The 13006-nt window shown below is 35.7% G+C and overlaps 1 long non-coding RNA gene across 2 annotated transcripts in view; it reads right to left on the reverse strand.

Moving 5' to 3' along the window:
- LOC135197003 (uncharacterized) overlaps positions 1-13006 on the reverse strand; it is a 900249-nt gene that overhangs the window by 272908 nt on the left and 614335 nt on the right. The window lies entirely within an intron of this gene.

Consider the following 13006-nt stretch of genomic DNA (forward strand, 5'->3'; position numbering starts at 1 on the left):
GGGATCGAACCACCGTTCCAAGTGGACGGGGACGAAATCAGGACAGTCTAGTGACGCTATCCAATCAGCCAAACAGAGACGCTATAAGTTCATACGATTCTGACCTTACAATCACCCTCGATCTGGGAGCTTTCGTAATTAGAATCGATATGAAACCCCGTCTTACCATGTTGGCCAATTCGAGCGTTTGACAGCACGTAGCCTTTTGTTATGAATTTATCACATCGAAACCGTGATCCATTATATACAATTCAAGCTACAAATGTCCTTAATATCTAAATTCACTTACCTCCCAAAGATATATTTTCATATATGTACGAAGGGGAATTTTTTTTTAATTGTAATAATTTCGTCCCCCATGGGATCGAACCACCGTCCAAGTGGACGGGGACGAAATCAGGACAGTCTAGTGACGCTATCCAATCAGCCAACAGAGACGCTATAAGTCATATCGATTCTGACCTTACAAATCACCCTCGATCTGGGAGCTTTCGTAATTAGAATCGATATGAAAACCCCGTCTTACCATGTTGGCCAATTCGAAGCGTTGGACAGCACGTAGCCTTTGTATGAATAATTATCACATCGAACCGTGATCCATTTATATATCAATCAAGATACAAAATGTCCTTTAATATCTAAATTCACTTTACCTCCCAAATGATATATTTTCATATATGTACCGAAGGGGAATTTTTTTTAATTGATAATAATTTCGTCCCCCCAGGGATCGAACCACCGTCCAAGTGGACGGGGACGAAATCAGGACAGTCTAGTGACGCTATCCAATCAGCCAACAGAGACGCTATAAGTTCATATCGATTATGACTTACAAATCACCCTCGATCTTGGGGAGCTTTCGTAATTGGAGAATCGATATTGAAACCCCCGTCTACCATGTGGCCCAATTCGAGCGTTTGACAGCACGTAGCCTTTTGTTATGAATAATTATCACATCGAAAACCGGTGGATCCATTTATATATCAATTCAAGCTACAAATGTCCTTTTAATATCTAAATTCACTTTACCTCCAAATGATATATTTTTCATATATGTACCGAAAAGGCCGATTGGAGAGCGTCACTAGACTGTCCTGATTTCGTCCCCGTCCACTTGGACGGTGGTTCGATCCCATGGGGGGACGAAATTATTATCAATTAAAAAAAAAAAAAAAAAATTCCCATTCGGTACATATATGAAAATATAGCATTTGGGGTGGGAAAGGTAAAGTGGAATGTTAGATATTAAAGGAACATTGTAGCTTGAGATTGATATATAAATGGATCACGGTTCGATGTGATAATTATCATAAACAAAAGGCTTACGTGCTGTCAAACGCTCGAATTGGCCAACATGGTAGACGGGGTTTCATATCGATTCTAATTACGAAAGCTCCCAGATCGAGGGTGATTGTAAGGTCAGAATCGATATGAACTTATAGCGTCTCTCGTTGGCTGATTGGATAGCGTCACTAGACTGTCCTGATTTCGTTTCCCTCCCGTCCACTTGGACGGTGGTTCGATCCCATGGGGGGACGAAATTTATTATCAATTAAAAAAAAAAAAAAAAAAAAAAAAAATTCCCCTTCGGTACATATATGAAAATATATCATTTGGGAAAGGTAAATGAATTTAGATATTAAAGGACATTTGTAGCTTGAATTGATATATAAATGGATCACGGTTCGATGTGCATAATTATTCATAACAAAAGGCTACGTGCTGTCAAACGCTCGAATGGCCCAACATGGTAGACGGGGTTTATATCGATTCTTATAATTACGAAAGCTCCCCAAGATCGAGGGTGATTGTAAGTCAGAATCGATATGAAACTTATAGCGTCTCTGTTGGCTGATTGGATAGCGTCACTAGACTGTCCTGATTTCGTCCCGTCCACTGGGGATTTGGTTCGACCCATGGGGGGGGACGATCCATTGGGGGGACGAAATTAATTATCAATTATCCCCGTTTAGTATCATATATGAAAATATAATCATTTGGGAGGTCAGTGAAATTAAATTTAGATAACATAAAGGACATTTGTAGCTTGAATTGATATATAAATGGATCACGGTTTCGAGTGATAATTTATTCATAAACAAAAAAGGCTAACGTGCTGTCACAACAAGTCGAATTGGCCACATGGTAGACGTTATTTCATATTCGCTTCCTAATTACTGGGAAAGCTCCCCAGATTCGAGCTGATTTGTAAAGGTCAGAATCGATATGAAATAAATTATAGCGTCTCTGTTGCTGATTTGGATATACGTCACTAGACTGTCCTGATTTCGTCCCCGTCCACTGGAGGTGGTTCGATCCCATGGGGGGACGAAAATTTGTCCCGTCATAAAAAAAAATTACAAAAAAATTCCCCCCTCGGTACATATATGAAAAATATGGATCATTTGGGATGGTAAAGTGAATTTAGATATTAAAGGACATTTGTAGCTTTTTTGAATTGATATATAAAATGGATCACAGTTCGATGTGATAAATTATCATAACAAAAGGCTACGTGCTGTCAAACGCTCGAATTGGCCAACATGGTAGACGGGGTTTCATATCGATTCTAATTACGAAAGCTCCCAGATCGAGGGTATTTGTACGGTCAGAATCGATATGAACTTATAGCGTCTGTTGGCTGATTGGATAGCGTCACTAGACTGTCCTGATTTCGCTCGTCCACTGGACGGTGGTTCGATCCCATGGGGGAGGGGGGACGAAATTATTATCAATATTCCCCTTCGGTACATATATGAAAATATATCATTTGGGAGGTAAAGTGAATTTAGATATAAAGGACACTTTTGTAGCTTGAATTGATATATAAATGGATCACGGTTCGATGTGATAATTATTCATAACAAAAGGCTACGTGCCTGTCAAACGCTCGAATTGGCCAACATGGTAGACGGGGTTTCATATCGATTTAATTACGAAAGCTCCAGATCGGAGGGTGGTTTGTACGGTCCGAATCGATAGAACTTATTAGCGTTCTTGGTTGGTGATTGGAATAGCGTCACTAGACTGTCCTGATTTCGTCCCCGTCCACTTGGACGGTGGTTCATCCCATGGGGGGACGAAATTATTATCAATTAAAAAAAAAAAAATTCCCCTTCGGTACATATATGAAAATATACCTCATTTGGGAGGTTAAAAAGTGAATTTTAGATATTAAAGGAACATTTGTAGCTTGAACTGAATTATAAAATGGATCACGGGGCGATGGGGGGTTGATTAATTAATTCATAACAAAAAGGTACGGCTGTTAAAACGCTCGAATTTGGCAATGGTAGAGGGGTTTAACCGATTCTAATACGAAAGCCTCCCAGATCGAAAGGGGTGATTTGTAAGGTCAGAATCGATATGAACTTATAGCGGTCTCATGTTGGCTGATTGGATAGCGTCACTAGACTGTCCTGATTTAGTCCCCCCACCCCTTGTCATTGGCTTGGGAGGTGGTTCGATCCCATGGGGGGACGAAATTATTATCAATTAAAAAAAAAAAAAAAAAAAAAAAAAAAAAAAAATTCCCCTTCGGTAGGTCAATATATGAAATTTAATATATTATCTCATTTGTGAGGTAAAGTGAACCCTTTAGATATTAAAGGACATTTGTAGCGTTGAATTGATATATAAATGGATCACGGTTCGATGTGATAATTATTCATATATATATATATATATATATATATATATATATATACACACACACACATATATATATATATATATATATATATATATATATATATATATATATATATATATATATATATATATATATATATATATAACAGACCGTTTCTTCTAACATATAAGACTATCCTTTCTGACCTCTCAACACCAGAGGACGATTCAGAAGTTTCTAATTATCCTTGACATCACATTTTTTGCAGAATTCAATCTGGCAAGTGTCACGAGACTGATCATAAGTCTAGGGAGAGCAGATGTAATGAAAGACCTCTGCAAATTACAGACTTCATGTGAACTTAAAAGGTTAGACCCATCTGGAAGAACGAGCAGAAAAGAGATAATGCACACGCGCGCGCACACATACACTAATATATATATATATATATATATATATAATATATGATATATATATATATATAAATATATATACACACAAACACTCACTCACACACACACACACAGATATATATATATAAAGTATATATATATATATATTATATAATGTAATGTATATATATTACATGACACACACACACACACACATAACATATATATATATATATATATATATATATATATATATATATATATATATATATATATAAATTATATATTGCTACTTTCAAAATGCATATATCCCCTCTTTGACTGTATAAAATATTGTGTATAAGATTTTGGCAACATTTTTTCAGATTCCTAGCTAGCTTAGAGTTAGGATGTTTTAAAATGCGTGTTCAGATTTCTGCATTACATATTGTAAAAGAATATATAACATAGAATGTAGAAAGAGAGACAATATCTTTGTCCATTCAAAGTTAGAATTGTTTCTGTAACTTTTCATCTCCTCGAGATTAAAGGAACTCAGAGATCTCCGTTTGTTTTTCAAAATCTGTCAACACGTTTGATAAGAGAGCTCGAGTCTTCATTGTGTTTTGGGATTCTGTCATCACGTATGATAAGGGACTTCTGCTTTGGTCGATCGAGTCAAGTACGTGTCTTTTTTAACAGACTGGTCTCATATGCGTATGTCTTTGTCAAAGCCACGTGCAGATTACACATTTTGTAAGTGAAAGAATTGTTGCCCAAAACATTTTGTGTCATCTCCAGTCCAGCTTCCGTAAGGGAGGAGAATTTCATTACATCTTGGAACCGCAAGGCGTTCAGATCTCTCTCTCTCTCTCTCTCTCTCTCTCTCTCTCTCTCTCTCCTCTCTCTCTCTCTCATAGCACTTTTGATTTTAATGTAATGTAACGATTTCGTACTTATTGAATGGTCACTCGTAATTTGTAAATTTCTTAGAGTTGATTTAGTAGTATTTAGTGTTTTTGTGGAATCTGAACAAATATTTTTACAAGTGTGTATTGTGTAACGGCGCCTATTTCTGTGAATTGGTGAATTTTTTTTAAGAAAGAAGTTGGTATACCAAGGTAAAGTGTGTCATATTTTTATTAGTTGCAACTAATAACATATGGTTACGAAGGTTTGGTAAAAACTAATAGTTACAATGGTTTGAGTGAAATTTACACTTTTACACATTGCAAATTTTTGTGTTTTGTGTTTGTTTATTTTTTGTGCATTTATTCATTTTCTTATTGAAGTGTGTCTTTTTATTTTATATTCTGTGTGATTAATACTTTTGAAATTTTGGTATTGTCCACATTTTTCTGTATTTTCATTTGCTTTCACAATTTATTTAGTTATTTTCATTAATTAATCGCTGCACATTTAATTAAATTTAACACTTGTGAATTAATTTGCATTTACTTAGAATTCTTTTCAAGTTTTAATGTTGTTTAGCACTTGTGAATTAATTTCCAAATTTCAATTATTGCCTAACACTTTTGAATTCTGATTGAATTAATTTTCTTGAATTTTGTGATAAATTAATTTTGATTTAATTTTACTTAATTGATTCAAGAATTAATTAAACTTTACTTTGTTTTCAAGTAACAGTAATTTTCCCTGATATTGTAAATTTCACTTAAAAATTTTGAGTTTAATAATAAATTTTTGTATTTAAAATTTTTATAAGTGTTTTCATTTCTAACCAGTATATTTGCATTTGATTATATTGATGTTAGGTAGAAACATAGAGTGGTAATTGATCTGTTTTCCTTCAATTTACTTGAAGTGACTTAGAACCAGGGAAGTACTAAGACTTTTGAAATCAGGGAAATACTTAGACTTTTAAAGTTGTTGATGGAGTGATGCACTTTGAATAATTTAATTACTTACAAGATTACCCCACACCTGTTTTGATGAAATTAGTCTGATTTTCTGCAATACTGGTAAGTTGTTAAGGGATCACTGTTGCCTTTAGAGTATTCAGTCGATTAGTACCTGTGATGAGGGTTCAGGTGTCTGCTTTTGTGAGGTAACAATAAATGAATGGTAAGCGTAGTAACCAGATACTTGGCACTTCGTCTCGTCACAATATATATATATCTATATATAATATATATATATATAATATAAATAAATATAAAATAGATATATATATATATACACAAATATATATAAATATATATATATATATATATATTATATATATATATTATATAATATATATATATATATATATATATATAGTATAATAAGCTTATATGACCACTGACCTGTGCTATATTGACCTTAACTCTAAATTAGAATAGTTATATATGAAGGTTAATTTAAGGGGCCACCACAGTGGATATTACCAACTGCAATGGCTTCATTATGCAGTTAATTAACATCATCAATATTCTCTCTCTCTCTCTCTCTCTCTCTCTCTCTCTCTCAGCAAACAGATTTCAAGAAACTTTCATCATCACTACTCCGAACTTCTGATGGCTCGCGTTCCCTAAGTTCAAAACTCAGGACTTCAACAAAATAGAAAAAACATTCGTTCAAAATCACCTGACAATATCTCGGTAATACAAACACGAAATTAATTTTAATTAAACAATAAAAACTTGCTCTGACTTACAAGCTAAATAAGACAGTATTACAGAATATGCAGCATGAAAAAGGATTTCTGTTAAAACACAAAAAAAGATTTGAAAAATGAATCGGAAACGTCTGAATAAAAAAAAAATTGAAAAAAGGGAAATGAATAAAAATGAATTAAACTTAAGAGCGTGTTATCGCTTTGCCGACTGCCTAGAGCCATCTTACCTAAAAGATGAAAATGAGAAAGGAGAGGAAATAAAGAATAATAAAGCTCCCCCCGGAAGGAATAACAAATTAAAAGACGGGAGTCTGAAGAACAAAAACATTTTCACAAATCTTGCGACGTAAAACAGATGGAAAATTCGACGATGAAAAATCCAGTGTCTGAAAAACCCGGAGGGAGTCGATCTGTAGACTTTGCGGAATATTCCATTTTCTTTTCGAGCAAAGCCAAATAGACAAAGACCCAGGCGTTCAACAAAAGACTAAGCACTTGAAGATGAGGAAGATATGAATAAATGCGTTTGTTAAGAGGTCAGTGCGGAAATTCAACACGTCTCTTCACTACACTGAATAAGTTAGTCTGAAATGACATCAAAAGTGAATTTAGTCATTTAGGTTTTTCAATCATCACAGATACATTTTTTGTCAAATTTACACCCAAACCAAACGAATAGCAAGTATGCCATTGAAAAGTATGAATGACGACAGAAGTTTACAAAATCTATCAGCAACGAGAAATGATTTTGCTCACAAGAAATTATGTACATTCAGCTACCTTTCTCCTCTTCCCTCCCTCCTCTTTGCCCTTTTAAAAATGCTGTTAAGAAGGGGAATCCTCTCTCTCTCTCTCTCTATATGTATGTGTATATATACATATAAAATATATATATGTTATAGGGTCAAGGGAATCTTATCAGAATGCGTTAGCATATAAAGACTTAGAAAAGGAACGTATAAAAAAAAGGGGGGGGATAGGAAAAGAAGAACGAAATAATGATTTTATGGATAACGACGTACCCGAAGTGCAAGAAGAAATCTTTCTCACTCAAGCTTGACACCCAGGTGCCCAGGAGATTTGAAACCTCGGAATATTGCTTATATCTCCCGAAGACCTAAGTCATCTCCACTACAGAAAATTAATCGATGCTACGGCTTTTCTGACATCTTCGAGCGCCGATAATTAATTTGGGTTAGACCATCTCGAGGGCCCTCTGCTTAGTATTACTAAGGAAAACTCGATGCTTCTTTGTTCAAAAGGGGGAACGTGTAAAAATTTAACTCCACCCTTTCCAAGGATAGGCCTATGGTTTTAACCAATCAAATCAGCAGTGCCAGACTTTTAAGGACGTCCTATAGTAGGTCTCCACGAATATCCTACAAGAATGCCCGAAGACATACCCTCAAGAGCCTGGGCATGGACAAGGAGGCGTTTCCAAATGAGAAGCTTACCAATTACTACAGGAAAGACGACAGGAAGGCGTTTTGAAGAAAGGGCAATAGCCACTCGGACATAAGAGTTCTTTCAGAAGATGCCTCACCCAGAGTCAAAATCAAGAACCCAAGGGCGGTGCCAAGGAGATGAATCCGAAATAAGAAGGCTCGACAGAGGCAAGAGAGCAGAGAAGAAAGTAGAGAGTGGGGGAAAAAAGTGAGAAGGAGGATTAAGTGTGAAGTGTGGGTGTGAAAGAGTCAATTAAAGCAAATAGACAGTGTGAAGTGTTGATTGGGCCCCAGTGACAATGTGGAACTCAAGTAAAATCCCCCTAGTGCCAATTAGAATGTAAAATTTCCCTATTGCCAAATAGACTTGCAAAGAAAGAAAAGCGCCTCTTCAGAATAATTTGTCTCAGTCCAAGCACCAATACAAAAGGTGGAAAAGAAGTTATAAGTTTCCCTACCAAGAATAAATACATATAAGGACACGTCAATTCATTTTCCCAAACAATAAAAACCTTCAAGATAAGAGGATAGCTAACAATCCTTGTGCAAAGCAAACTAATTACATAATTATATCTCATTGTCAACACCAATTCCAGTCGCCGCCCCCCACCCCCCTTGGGCCGATTTTGCTACCTTAAATTTGTAGCAGTTCCCCTACATATATACACAAATATATATATATATATATATATAATATATTATATATATATATATATATCATATATATATATATATACATACATACATATATATATATATGTAAGTGTGTCTCACATGATTCCGAGAGAGAGTCAGAGACAGAGATTCTAACCTATTCAGAAATATAACTATAACACCCCTAACAGTAACGAACATAGACTCCGCTCTTCAGCTTTTTATTGTCGCTACGCTTGTTCATTTGTTGTTGATGTTGTCGATCTGATGCTGCGATGCCACTCAACTACAGCATTCGAGCAAAATTAACCCCAAATGGAATGGAATATAAGTTTTAGGCCAAAGGCCAACGCCAGGATCTATGAGGTCATTCAGTGCTAAAGGGAAACTGAGAGTACAAGAGGTTTTAAAGGTGTAACAGGAGGAAAACCTCGCAGTTGAACTATTCTTAGGAATGGAAGAGGGTAGTAGCTACAGGGCCGAAGGGACGCTACAAAAATACCATAAGTAATGCGTACAGTACACCGCGAGGTGCACAGCCGGCAATAGCCCCCCTACGGTAATTAACGCCAAAGAAAACAGGTCCATCTCAAGAGCTTTGAAGATGCTAAGATCTTCGGGTGCACTTATTTGTCCAACACCAAACTCATCTTTCGAGAAAGGCCATGTCTCGAAAATTCTTCGTTAATGAATGAGCATAACAAGGAGAGAAACGCGAAAGGGGAAAGAGGATAAATGAATACGAGACAACACACCTGATGACAGGTGGAAACCATCACTTCGCCATCACAGATTCACCTTCTGTGATAACAGTAATGAAAACAAATTACTCCTACAAGTGAAACAATTAACCAAATGATCCTCATATGATAAGTACGCGAACATGCCAATTGACAAATGACTTGTACTAGCGACTAAGGCTGGAGGAGATGCTCCTAAGGTCGTCGTTACTCGAGCAGGTTCTAATGGCCAAGTGGAAGGCCCTTCTGGCCGGGAAAAGACGGAGGTTCGACCTCGCTGTAATGAACCGCTGGATCTCCTTGTTCTCAGTCACTAACGTATCTGCCGTTCTGAGCAGGTATGATGTCATTTGCAGACTTGGACGTCGAAGAAACTGGAAGATGTCGCATTACAAAGCAACGAAAATGGGCCGTAAGGCGCACAAGAGGTGGGTGGTGGCACGGAATAATTTTGCCAGTCAGAGTCGTTAGTGCCTGGATGACAGTTGACCTTAAGATATAATGGATCCTCTTTACACTGCTCACCTTAACACAATCACGTCTTTAAGGGGCGAGACGTTTTCTTATTTTTCATTTCCTCTTTCTTTTCGCACGAATACTGCCCTTGACTATTTTGCTACTAATCATATAGGGTGTCCATAAGTCCCAGTACCATTCTGAGCAATAAATACTTGTAATGGTGCTGGGACTTTCTGGACACCCGGTATTTCTTGCTCTTTTCCTTATTTCTAAGTAGATTTTCCTTGGCTATTTTTCAATCAGGTAACGAATTTTGTTTTTCTGTTGCTCATTTGTTTGGGATGTAACCATAATTATTTTTCTACTGGAAAGCTTCTTAATTATATTTTCCTTTTTTTTTAGCAGAGTTGTCCCGAATTCTGTCTTATCATATATTTCATTTCTTGACTGCCCTGCAGTTGTCCATAGTTTTTTTTTTTTTATTCCACAGTTTTCTTATTTCTGAGCATTTTTCTCAGAATTTTCCCGTTATTCCAATGAAATATTGTCCCATTGTATTTTTGGTAGGAAAAGTTTTCTTTTTTAAATATTTCTGTTTGCAAAATATTACACAATATTTTCCGATCATAGTATTCATTTATTGCTGTTTTTAATTTTTTAACAACTGTCAATAAATTCGATTTCCTTTCGAACAGTTTTCTTTCAAAATTTTCCCCTTTGACAAATTCTTCTGCCAATATAGTTTCCGTGTTTCCTCTCTTAAACATTGCCCTTGACAGTTGTTTCTTTCTAAAATAAGTTTTTGTGGCCTATCTTTTTTCTTCAGGGATAGTTCCCGGATGTATTTCCGCACATTTTACCGAGACATTTCACGTTTAATATGCGGCAGTCGTCACATTTCCTAATCTTTCCTCATTTTTACTTTCTTTGCTTCGAGTATTTTGTCGTTTATAACTTCAAGCATTGCTTATCCAGTCGCTAATTATTATTTTCCTTTACTATATACAGATGTCACGCAAATAAAACAAGTAATAAACATTATAAATACATCCACACACACACGCACACACACACACACACATATATATATATATATATATATATATATATATATATATATATATATATATATATATATGTGTGTGTGTGTGTGTGTGTGTGTGTATAATTTATATAATCCACCAACGTAATACATGCGCACATATTTTCTCATAATTCCGTAGGTAATTCGCAATAGGTAAATGTTGTTAGAATTGATAATGTAATAAAGAAATTTATAGACAACAAATGTTGCAACTGGCAATTACTAAACATAACAGCACCTAGAACTAATAAATGCATACATGTTTCTGAGAAGTATCACTTAAAAAAACTGGTAATTTCTTCCATGAATATCTAAGGATAAGCAAATAACGTACGTTATTATTATTATTCCTAACAGTCTTGTGTTACGAGTTAATAAGATACCACGTGGACAAAAATGCAAATAAAGGGATGAGAGTATGAATGTATAAAGATAACTAGAAATAAATAATGACCAACTGTATGTATATGTATGTAAACACACATACACACCAACATATATATGTGTATATATATATATATAATAACAAATATAACAGCAAATAAACAAATTTTAAAAATAGGGCTGCATAGTATTGTACCCACAAAACGTACGTATTTGATAACTGAGCGAATTCTGCTTGGGGATTATAAACACTAAATTAGGAATTGCTATAATTTCTCACCACACGAAGAGGGAAAAAACAATTAATCTCGCTTTTCTGGGGAAGAAGACATTAAGAGAAAAACCAATAAAGTTCGAAGTCTGTCGACGAATGTTATCAAGCGAATGCATTTTCAAAAGACTGTATTAGAGATTGCTGGTGTACCCAGCAATTTGCTTATTCTTTATTATTATTATTATTAGTATTATTATTATTATCTCAAAACATGCGCTTTGCAGCAACACGCACGAAGAGTGCGGGTGGGGAAGAGGAAATCTAAAATAAGTATATAAATACCGTACACCCAACACACATGAAAAACTTTAATAGAAGTGAGGATTCTTTCTCGTGCACAGAGAAGCTAAAGATTACAAATAAGAGTGATTGAGAGGAAAAAAGTTAATTTCCTGCGTACAGAAAAGCTGAAACATACAAATCAGAGAGAGAGAGAGAGAGAGAGAGAGTTAGCATGGGGGGAAGGGGTGATTATTCTTCGGCTGGCAACACTGCCTGTTGCTGCCTCGTCGACCTTCCAATGTCGTTCTCCAGACTCGGTTGCCATTAGGGCATTCTGCCGTGAAATATCACCGTCATTATCAATTTAATCGCTGATTACTTCATCTTTCGGGCCTGCTTTTATAAATCCTTCCAGGTTTCGCCTTGTCCCAAATCGGGATCCGCGTGAAAGAGCGCCGTATAATTTGCAGCAGTTAAAAAGATGGGAGAATTACAAGTGACGCAATTGCACTAACTGACAACTGCAGAGTATTCACCCTATATGTTTTTATTTTTTGTTGTCTTCGTTTTGCATTTTTTTTCCTTTTTTAGGGAGGTCTCTCTCTCTCTCTCTCTCTCTCTCTCTCTCTCTCTCTCTCTCTCTCTCTCTCTCTCTCTCTCTCTCCTCAACCGCCCTGTGGTTATCCGATGAAAATAACAAAGCAATTCTGTGGCAACCCTGAAACGTAGCTTATAAGGCTTAACCGTAATTATTTTTTTCTGTTTGGAATTCGATATCTTGAGACAAGAAAGAAAACATATAGGATTTTTTGTCGCTTTGTCCTTCAATAACATAAATCCGGATGCGTCAGCGACAAGAAAGCGCCAGACCAAATTCCGCTATTTCTAGACGATCGACACAAAGAAGAATCGAACCTAAGGAACGAACATCAGTTAGCCAGGTAAATACGAGAAATAGATTTATGTATAGAAATAGAGGGCCCGTCACATAACGCAGGTGTATGATGTATATGAATCGAGTGTAGTACTTACGAGCATTAAGGAGCAATAAAATATATCGACACAAAGTATACATACATACATATACATCATATATATATATATATATATATATATATATAT

The sequence above is a fragment of the Macrobrachium nipponense genome, chromosome 18 (assembly GCF_015104395.2).
Source record: "Macrobrachium nipponense isolate FS-2020 chromosome 18, ASM1510439v2, whole genome shotgun sequence".
NCBI classification, from domain to species: Eukaryota; Metazoa; Arthropoda; class Malacostraca; order Decapoda; family Palaemonidae; genus Macrobrachium; species Macrobrachium nipponense.